At 32.5% G+C, this 11,527-nt stretch overlaps 1 protein-coding gene across 1 annotated transcript in view; it reads left to right on the top strand.

Moving 5' to 3' along the window:
• The first annotated feature begins 1,217 nt into the window (after positions 1–1,217).
• Positions 1,218–11,527, top strand: part of LOC106463611 (COP9 signalosome complex subunit 7a-like) — a 19,431-nt gene continuing 9,121 nt past the window's right edge. The window contains exon 1 of the mRNA XM_013923660.2: positions 1,218–1,373. The gene's annotated coding sequence lies outside the window, so the exon portion shown is untranslated. The remainder of the gene's footprint in view (positions 1,374–11,527) is intronic.

Here is an 11,527-nt window from a genome sequence, read left to right on the forward strand (position 1 = left end):
GATTTCACTGAGCATATTTCACACTTTCAACCATTATTTGGTTCAAAGAGCGGTCAGAGCTTTTCAGGTTGTGGTTGCTGATGGTTGACTACTCTCCCTCTGGTCAATAATTCAAAATTAGGATTCTCTATTCGCAACCTGCGAGTTCGAATCCTATCTTCGAACATGCTCGCCCTTTCAGCCGCAAGGGCGTTATATAGTGGAGGTTAATCCCACGGTTTTATTAGAGTAGCTCAAGAGTTGGCAGTGGGTGGTGCTGACGAGCTACCTTCCCTCTACTCTACCACTTGTAAATTAGTAACGGCTACAAACAGAATAAAGTACTACTGATTATACCTGAATTAAAGTTTTTTGTTTGTAGTTAAGCACAAAATCGATAGTTAGATCGATATCTATCGTCACAAGTGTGTGTGTGTGGGTGGGGGGGGGGATTTGGTGTTGAAGTGATAAGTGGCTCTGCTACCTATATTCCAAAAATCCACTAATAGATGTCATTACATGTCTTTTTATTACTGATAACGATTGTTTGTTTGTATTTAAGCACAACGCTACACAATGGGCTATCTGTGCTCTGCTCACCACGAGTATCGAAACCCGGTTTCTAGCAGTTAAGTCCGCAGACATACCGCTTTACCACTGGGGGGTCGTGAATTGAAAGGATCACTAAACTGACCGTTTAGCCTACATGCTTATAAGGTGTCGTTCATGTGGAAAATTACAAGTCCAGTTTTACTCCAACCTGTTAACTCCTGTCTTCTGTGCAACTGTCACTGCATTAAATAATTAACATATCCAAAAAACGTCGTCCTTTCTTTTCCACTATTGTTAAAATGATAGTAAATATCAAGCATAGCTATTTATTAGGAAATAACGAAACAAATGTAGTATAAAGACATTTCATACTTTGAATATTTCGTATTTTAAGACCACCTTACGTTGTTAAAAATAATAATTTTCCCTATATTAACTGTTCAAATTATTTCTGTTTTTCTATTCGTCAGACAATATTTTTTTAAAACTTGATTTGTGTATCTTTGACGTTAGATGAACCACATTTTGTTCTATACTTTAAAGAATTCTGCCCCTTGCTTATTTTTCAATTTATTGGAAAACAGGAATTGCATTTTTAAGTTGTCTGAAAATAATAGTTTTACTGAATAATCAATCGCTACTACCCCTCTTTAATTTTTATTTATTATTAAATAAACAAATATAGGTTCATTATTAGATAGTTTTGTTGAACTCGAGAAATTACAGTGTTACTGTTAGCAAACTTTAAAATTCTGAAAGAACGACAAGTTATTATAATTTTTCCAGTTGGATCAGTTCTGGCGTTTTCCTAAACTGGTGGAGATCGAGTGAACTGTGGTTTAGTAAGTGATTTGAATTATACTTTTATAGGTGTGTTGGATTTATTGGGTCAAAACTTATAAATAATTAAATTACCATTTTATTATATATATATTTCGATTATTACTAGTTTGGCCTTGGTTTTTGAATTAGATTAATACTAGTAATATACTATTAGTATTAGTAGCATTACTACTAGTACTAGCATAGGTTGTAGTTTTGTAGATATATAGTATACTAGTAGTAATAGTAATACTATTAATAATAGTATTATTTAGTATTAATAGCAGTATTAGCAGTATACTACTAGTAATGCTACTGATTAGTACTGAGTTAAAGTTAATCTTCAATACCAGTATCAATTGAATTTACTATGAGTATGATTGTGAACCACAGTAAATTCAACTGATACTAGGCTTATAGTAATACTAATAATAAGTAGTGCTGTTTTCACAGTGTCCCTGTTATTGTTAGGCTTGGTGTTGGGGTAGTGGGACTAAATGATGAAATATGACGTCACGTGTCGTTACTGAAAATGAAATGTGGTATAAAATTAAAAGAAAGTCAATATAAGTTTACAAAAGAGAAATCTTGCCTTAGCCTACTAATCTCATATTGAGTGTTACCGTTTTTTGGAGATGTTACTTCTTCAGTTCTTCTTGTTTGGACAACTTAAAGGGTGTGGATTTGATGCACTTGTTAATATGCTACACATAATATTTGCTAAGATTAAGAAAATCACATTGGTAGGGGTTGAGGAATCTAGGTTGGTTGTAAAATGGTTGGATATGACAAAGCAAAAGGTTATTTATAATGGAATCTAGTCAAACTAGACCCATGTTTTTAGTGGAGTGCCTTAGGAATCAGTGTTTGGCCTTTGCTTTTTCTGACATACACATAATGATATGTATAAATTATATAGGACATAATTAGCAAATTAGTAGGTAGCTGATGATGCTAAAGTTGTAGGTGTATTGAAGATGTTGAGGTATTACTAGTGACTTTGAATAGTTGGTTAGTTTGAAAAATATTTGGAAAATGACTTGATTATAGTAAATGTGATATAATGTATTTGGATTACGTACATCATATAGATGGGAGCCCATAAAAGAAAAGATATTGGCATAGTGATCTGTTGTTAATAGGAATAGCAAAGTTAATAGAACTTAGGGCTTTTTTTTATTGATGTTCTGGTTACAAGTCAAAATATAAAATTATGTCTGTACAACTTATTAATTAGGCCTTACTTAGAATAATATGTACAGTTTTGGTCTCCTTATGTAAGAAAGTATGTTGATTTACTGGAAGTGGTTCAGAGGAGGATGATTGGGGATTAGAACAATTATTTAATAGGGATAGGTTAAGGTCTCAATGGATTAGAACAATTATCTAATAGGGATAGGTTAAGGTCTCAACTTATTTTCTCTCGAGTAGATAAGTATAAGAGAAAAGTTATTGAAGTTTACAAGATTATCCAAGAGATTGATAGGATAGATGCCCTCATTTCTTTGTGCTATATGCTGATGATGATAATACATTAGGATACAATTTTATGATTTGGAAAATATATACTAGGCTTTAGCTATGACAGTTTTATTTTTCTAAAAGGGTTATTATTAATTATAGAATGAGTTACCTTCAGCAGTAGTAGATGCTATCATGTTACAGGAGTTTAAGAGGGGGAATTAATTATTAATTATTTCCTTAAAAATAAGAAGATGGGCTTAAATTTTACTTTTCTCAAGGGTGGGTATTCAAGGACAATCTTGAAATACCAAATGTTCCCTGGTTGTATATATAAATGCTATGTTTGTTAGTAAGAAAGCTGTCAGTACTACCAGTCACTAGTGAGTGAGTTTACATTTATTGTTATATGTTACTATTAGTTTATTATTACACATCTCAGACGTCATTTAAGACATTTGATTTTCCAACTTGTAGAACAAGTCATTTATATACATCTTTATCAATATTATTCAGACTTTAAACCATTCCGTTTTACTCATTTACTATTTCTTTGAAACTATCTCATGGGACGCTTGATGGTACAGTCAAAATGGGGGGATATCTGCCTGAGGCTGAGGCCTAGCACCGTGTAAACTTAAACCATCAGCCAAAGTAGCCTAGGATCAGGCCCTTATTAGGACAGTGTTTTAATTAGTGATTTATTCAGTTAACATTTAAGTACAACAAGGGGCCTGTTTGTCCATCAAGGCTGTCCCATCCACTTAAAAAACACAAAACAAAAACAAATCTAGTCCTGATCATTTAAATATTTATCAAGCTTTCTCTACCTCCTTTAAAATTACTGCATCTACCACATCTGAATGCAACCCATTCTAAAGGTCAACTGCCCTGTTATAAAAGTTCAACTGTTTGAACTGAAAATAACTTCTACCTTGCCAAAATTTATAATTGTCTCATTTTTCTACCAATCTTAGTATCAAATATGAAAAAAAAGATGCTGCTTTGGTACTATTAATTCCATTAATTATTTTGAACACTTCAATTAGAACCCCTATAATCGAGTTGCTTGAAATTGACTTGAACAGTTTGACTGTATGAGATTATATGACATGCTTCTCATTTTGTTGATAAAAAAATTGTTTGTCATTGATTAGTGTTATTCCTTCTTTTGTACTAAAACCTTAGTTCTTGTATTGTTTCTAAAATGTATGGTTATATGCTAGAGAAGCTTTTAGCATTGGCCAAAACACAGGCTCTTCTCCTTCCAATTATAGAGTCCCATAAATGTACATTTGTCAGTGCACAGTCCAGGTAGTGTGGTGCTTTCCCTAATTTTGAACTTTCAACCACAGGGATGCAACTGGTTGGCAGCAATCTATCGCAATAGCAGTCTTAATGTCACTAACCTGATATATAATTATATAAGCTAAGCAAATTAAAACAAATTATCAATACTGTAGTGTTAATGTATAAGAATGAGAAAGGTAGCAAATAGTTCAGGACTTGCTCTTAAGCATAATTATTTCTGACAAACATTAATTTGCACAGTTATATATTGTTTTCTGCTGAAAGTTCAAATTATTTTCTTTTACATGTAGAGGCCTAGGTACAAAAATATAAAAGTTACATTTTTTTAGGCTGATATTTAACTTTTTTTTATTTGGATATTAGGCATTACCTTGACAGCCTAATGTTTAATAGCTTATACTTATGAGGCCTATACCATATAAATTATGTGTAGAAACTAAATAAGAATTACAACAAAGAACAAACAAAATTTCAAATGGTAATTTAAATACTGGTTTTATTCAAGAATTTTGGTTTCCTGTCAACTAGTAAGATGTCAAGATTATTACTGATACTTGTAAATGAATATTAATATCAAGTAAGTTTTATTGTAAGTTGTTTGTATTATAAATATGCATAATGACTTATTCAATGTTGAATGATCACATTAAATTAAAATTCTCTCTACAAATTTATATCAAAGGTTCTTGTTGACTAGTTCACCCACTAATAAGGAATGTAAATTGTAAGCTGGAATTAGACCATTGTGAGACATAGGATAATTTCTGGGATAAATAGAGAGAAAGAATCAGATTATGCTTTCCAGGAGTATGGGTGGAAGACATATTTGATAGAATAAATGAAATGGTAAAAGGTGCTAATCTTTTATTGTGCACATCGGGACTAATGGTGTAGGATAAGGTAGGTCTGAGGTGCTAGTGGATAAGTACAGGGCATTTTATTTTGCCACGGACATCGTCAAGACTTGATTGTGGCAATGAGATTATTAGGGCTGAATGTTAGATTTATGTTAAAATGTAAGGATGAGCAGATTGGCTTGTTGGATTTATGGAATCAGTTTGATGGAAAAAGGAAGCTTTTTGGAATAGATGGTTTACAAGTAAATAGGATTGGTGTTGGCTTGTTTATAAGAGCTGTTAATCTAGCTGTAAGGGCAAGTTTAAATCATGACTATATAGTGGTGAGTAGTTTTGGTGATTAATGGAATTTGCTAATTGATAAATTGCGAAGCTAATTAATTGATTACATTCAACTAACTGATTTATTCTCACAAGATGAGTAAAAAAAGTTGGTTTTTGATACCCAGTGGTGAGAGCACAGTCCATTGTGTATAGCTTTGTGCTTAACAATCATGCATAATGGCAATATTTTGATTACTGGATAGTTGGAATAATTGAAAATGGTAATAAACAGAAACACTAGTTGATTATTTTACCTGGCTCTAATCAGTGTAATTGATGTTCAGGGGTAATTGATTATATTAATTAATTGAGTTAGTTATCCTGCTCTGTTGATGAGAGATAGGATAAACTAAATGCAGAAAAATATATAGAGAAAAGTGTTCTGTAGTAACAAAGTACAAAAATAATTTCAAGTGTAGGATAAATTGTTACTATTGTAATGCTAGAAGTAAAAGAAATGGATGACTTTAGAACACTAGTCAGAATGGAGGATTTTGATGTTATGGGAATCAATTGGTTAGATAAAAAAAAAAGATTTGTTATGATTTGTTTAATAAGGATAGAATAATAAGAAAGAGCAGATGGTGACTTTATATGTGAAATGTGTTACATCCTGTTGAAGTTGAGGATGTTAAAGATACTAGCAAGGAGTTTGAATTTACTTGAGTTTCTTTTAGTGAATATAGGGAGAGAAGGTTTTTAGTTGGAATGTGTTAAGGACCATCAGATAAAACTGATGAAATAAATGACAAACCTTACTGTGAGATTAAGGTTTCAGCTGTTAATTATGGATAATTTTAATTTCAGCCATATAGATTGGGAAATATTGGTCAAACCAAGAGGGAGACAGGTTGTCAGACTGGTTTGTTTCAGTAATTAGTCAGGGAAACTGTTAGGAACAATACTATTTCAGATTTATTGTTAACTTCTAATATAGTAATGGTTAAGGAGGTGAAGATTGGGAAATATCTGATTAATGAAGGTTCTTTGCTCAACTAGATTTGATGTTGTACTACATATGGAGATCAGGAATAATGAGATTTTGGTTGCAAATTTCAAAACACTAATTTTTAAGGAATGAGACTAGAATTATCTGCTGTGAATTGGGCAACTGAATTAGTTGAAGATACTGATTGAATGTTCCTTATAGAAAAATGAAATGGCTGCAAATAAAAAAACTAGGTAGGCTCGTAAAGAGTATATGGGATAAAACTGAAGAATAGCACTATAAATATAAGAAGTTTGAATTGATTACAATGATGTGAGACTTGGAAGATTATGACATTGAACAAATGAAAAAGAGTATGTGAAAAAGGTTGGTGAGAAATGGATTTCTTTGAATACATTAAGTGTAAGCAAAAATGTTAGACTGGAGGTACAACCTTTGAGGAATGATGAAAGTTCGTTTCTGATGATTAGCAGATGGTTAGTTCACTAAAATTTACTTTTCCATAAAGGGTTTAATGAAGGTTTGAATATGTGATCAACTTGCTAATATTCTTTGAAAGTCTTTGAATAGTGAGTAGGTTTCAGAAGACTGGAAATTGGCCAGTGTTACTCCTATTTTCAAAGTAGGCAATAAAAATTGCCAAGATCATTATAGGCTATATTAGTCTTATGTTAGTAGTGGCAAACATTTGTGAGTCTGATAAAAGATGCTTTACAAATTCATTCAACGAGGGTTGGAGCTGGATGATTAGTGGAATTTGATAATTTATTAATTGTTGGGCTCATTAATCAATTACATTCAACTAATCAATTCTCCCATGAGACTTAGATAGTTGGAATAATAAATAATAGTAATTGGAAACCCCAATTTTAATAAGTTTATTATTTTTGTGAGCTATGAAACTAATTGATTAAGTTGAACAACCTTTAGTTAAACAAAACTAATTATGAGGAGTCATAATTGCAATATTTTGATTACTTGGATAGTTTGAATAATCAGAAACACTAGTGACATTAATCAGTGTAGGGCAATTCCATGGTAACAGAATTATAATTCACAACAATTTCTGGAATTTGGTTACAAATGCTGAAACTCAGTTTGTGCCTTGAAGAATAATTTGAGTAAGCTGTGGAAGTACAAACTCTTCCCTATTATAAACAGTTGTATTCATCAAAAATTCTTACAGAAGAATGAAATTATAATTTATTTATTTTGGTAATGGAATTACACAGAAAATTTCAGAAGTGGTTTCTAATAAATGTCATGACATTCTATCTGAACCTTGTAGCCAGCTGAAGCAGATGGCTGGCATTACAAGGTAGAATGAATTGTGGCTAATTCATGGGAGGAGGTTTGGTCCTGGTATATACACTGTTTGTTTAAACTTAGCCAGTATGGTTTGGTAATGGATTTACCTGTCTGAATATATATGTGAATAATTCATTAAATACCACCTCAGAATACTTGTTCTTACACCTATGCACTCAGAGAACTGTATTTTTCTATTCTGATGTTAATTAAAGCCTAGTGCTAGTGTGTGGCATAGAAAAGACAACAGATTTATGTACATGTACTTAGGCCAACTCAACTCCATCAGAAAAGGTAATTCTTGAATGTCTATCCATCTGTGGTTTAGTGAATACCTTGATTATACAGGGCTTGTCAAGAGAATCTACATCATCAATGTCAGGCCATGCAAACTTGCTAAATTTTACCTTTTTCAAGAACTTGATGTTGACTATTATCCTGAATTTCAAGAACCTGGCCAGCAAATTTATTGACATTCCTCTGGATGGAGTATCTGACAGCCACCCACTTCAAGTTAAGATATTTAGGCAAGGTTTCTGGTTTGTTGTGAGGGTTGGCTGTAACATCCCTTTTCACTGTGTGGTCTTGTTTACCATCATCATCATTGTGGTCATCATCTTTACCACCATCAGCACCTTTGAAATGGTGCCTTGTGGGAGGAGAATTTGCATGGTGCTGCACATTGATGACAAATGGTGCAACCATAATGACTGTACCAGTTTTGGGTTAGGGATGGGAGTTATCTCATTCCAATCATCATCCAATTTTTTTTATTTCTGAATCAACCTTAACTTTGCTTATGCGTTTTATCTGAATATTTTGGCATTTCTTGGCAGCAACCTCAGCGAATTAATTGGATGTTGTTACCTCTGCTTTGCCAGACATCACTTCTGAGGAGGCCAATCTTTTTGTGGTTCCTCCAATGCCATCTACTGGACCTTTCCTCATGAGAAGTGGCAAAGAAATTCCACTCTGTATTTCTGTTTAGCAGTGTGATGCTTGAGAGAAGGAAGCGCTGTTCAAACTGATTTGATGGACCATCAGAAAAAACAAATACTTTCTGAAACTGGTGGACAGTTGAATCTAAATGTTGTAGGATGGCAGTGAGAAAGACATTTACTGCATATTTGTTGTGTTGCAGGTAATCGGAAGCTCACCATTGAATGTGTCCCCTCCCCTCCTGCTCCGAGGCACATACAGTGAACAGAGTGACCTGATTTTAAGCCCAATATGCAGACTGAATATTCATTCTGAGTTTTTGTGGTGAAATTTTCAGCAGAGTCAACCTGTACAACAACTTAGCAATAAAACACTTCTGTATAGTTATACTGAATATTTACTTGATGTGTTGGTGTGTTTACTCACATTATGACTTGATGTTGTGCAATTTAAACTTGTGCAGATACAGTTTGTTCTTTGTCTTAAGGAGCATGGTATGGAACTTTCTGGAAATAGGAAACTGTTGCTGCCTCTATTACATACACTGAAGTTAAACTAAAACAATGCCTTAATCATCAGCCTTGACCTCTGGTGCCAAAATTATGAATTGGGTGGATTATCATTTATTCGGGTTTTAATTATTCCAAGGATATCAAAATCCTTTGTTCCGACCAGTTCTCTAAAGTCATCTATTTCATTTCTTATACTTTTAGCATTACAATATAGGACCTAAATGAATGTTCAATAAATTTGTTAATGATATTAAAATCTTATTTGGTGCTGAGTGTGATGAGGATGTTGCTGCTTTACAAAAGGAATTGGATTATTTGGTGAGTTGTGTGAATAAATAGCAAATGGATTTTAGTTATAATAAATACAAGGTAATGCATGTGGGTTATCATAATTTAAATTATGTAAATATAATTTTGTTTTGGGCCTTAATAGTGTTGTGAAAGAAATGTCTGATATTTTGTTGAAAAAAAGAAGGGTTAGAGGGGATCCGATTGAGGTGTCAGCATTTCCACTAATTGGTAAATACCAGTCAAAAGTTGTTTCAAAAGCCTGTTGAATGTAGAGATGGAAACTGACACTCATTCTGATATTGATAAAATTCCTCTTTTCTTTTTTCTTTTTTATTTGAGGCTTGCAGGTCATGTGTATAGAGGTATTTGGCTATAGGGTTCTATATTTCTTTCAAAAGCACAAAGCACGATATTAAGAAGATAGTAATGTTACTTGTAGTGGTTTGGGATTAATGTGCTAGTGTATCAAAAAATTTAAATTTAGATACGTTTTTGCATCTAAGTTTGTATCAAGAAAAGTGTATCTTTTAAAAAACATTTTTGGATAAATTTGAAATGACATGGGTGATGATTTATTTGTAAAATAAGTACCACATTCAAACCAGATGTTGCTTTACTAGCAGAAACTGTAGTCACATGAAAAACAAATGACATTGAAGACAATGACATGTACCTTGCCTTTTATAATCAGTATGTGTATAAAGAGCAATACCACATAGTTATGTTCCAGCCCACTGTTCAGTTTACATGAATTTCGAATAAATAATAAATTCCTGGCAATAAAAAATGTCAAGACATTGTAATTCCTCCACTGGTAGCTGTTAGAAAATGATCTTAAAGCATTTGTTTAAATTAAGTTAAAGGAAAGTTATAGGACCAATTACATTAAACAATATTCACGTAGCTGGAGGTCCAGTGTATGTCATCAACATAGCTATATATGGAAATAATGGCTGTTACATTAATAAACAACCAAAATAGATTAAAGGAATTTTTTCTCTAGTTATACATGTATGTTTATAAGTTTATTAAGAGTTAAGATTAAGCCGTTTTGTTTTTATGGTGACTAGTAAAATAATTATTAACAAGGCATTAACTGGCAATGATTTTTTCCTAGCAGAAAGACTGGGTATTCAATAATTGTTAAGGGAATTGACAGTGTCAGTACATCATCTTTTTTATTCATACTTAGTGGTGAGAATGGTAGGTCAAGGGGACATAAATATGAATGTTGGAAGGATAGAAATCATCTTCAGCTAAGATATTTTCATTTTTCTAAGAGGGTGGTTGACATTTGGAATATGTTGCCTTTAGGGTTGGGTACTGCCCAGAAAAATCATATTACAAAATATTAGAAACTTTCTTTACTTGTAATTTTGCAAACTTATCATCAGAGCCCTCTATGAATATCTTTTTTAGTTTAAAATGCTTTCTAAGATTACTTTTGGCCCATCAACCATTTCTTTAGGTGCATGACTCTTATGAAATAACAATATATAGTCTCAAAGCCATAATTAGCATGAAATATTCAATAAAAACTTAACTTTTACCTGAGACTAGCTGAAAAATAAGTTACTTTCAGTATTTTGGAATAGATTTGTAACTTCCTGCATCAAAACGTGAGATATTGACCTGCCAAAATCATGTCAACAAGAGCATACACGGTTTCATTTTTACACATAGGGAAATATCGAAACAGTTTTTATATTGATACATTGAATTGGCAAAGGAATACTGGATTTACCACTGTATTGGTTTATTGTTACACTCTAATTGTCTTTAAGTGTGGTGATGCAGTAAATTTGAAAAAAGGTTGATAAATATTTAGATAAAAAAGTTTGACTTTAAGGGTGTTTTTATTATTACTATTATATTTTGAAGCTGTGATGGACCAACAGGTTCCTTGCTGTCCTTAAATGCTATGTTATGGACACATTTATACTGATAAGTTTGATTCATAGTCATAATTTATACCTGTGATCAAACAGCAATTTTTGCTACTAGAATGAAGTCATGTAGAAATAGTTTTTAACATTATTATTCATAGAAAAATGCTTTATTTTAATATTGTTACGACAGTGAGAGTCACGTGATGCTAGTAACACGTCATGAGATTCTAGAATGATCGGTGAACATCACGAATAATCCAGTATTTGCTAGGTGCCCTCTATTCTTGTATATAAGTGTGGCAGATAAAGGGAGACAATCAATCGGAATTGAAT

Source organism: Limulus polyphemus, unplaced genomic scaffold (genome assembly GCF_000517525.1).
Source record: "Limulus polyphemus unplaced genomic scaffold, Limulus_polyphemus-2.1.2 Scaffold1445, whole genome shotgun sequence".
Taxonomy (NCBI): domain Eukaryota; kingdom Metazoa; phylum Arthropoda; class Merostomata; order Xiphosura; family Limulidae; genus Limulus; species Limulus polyphemus.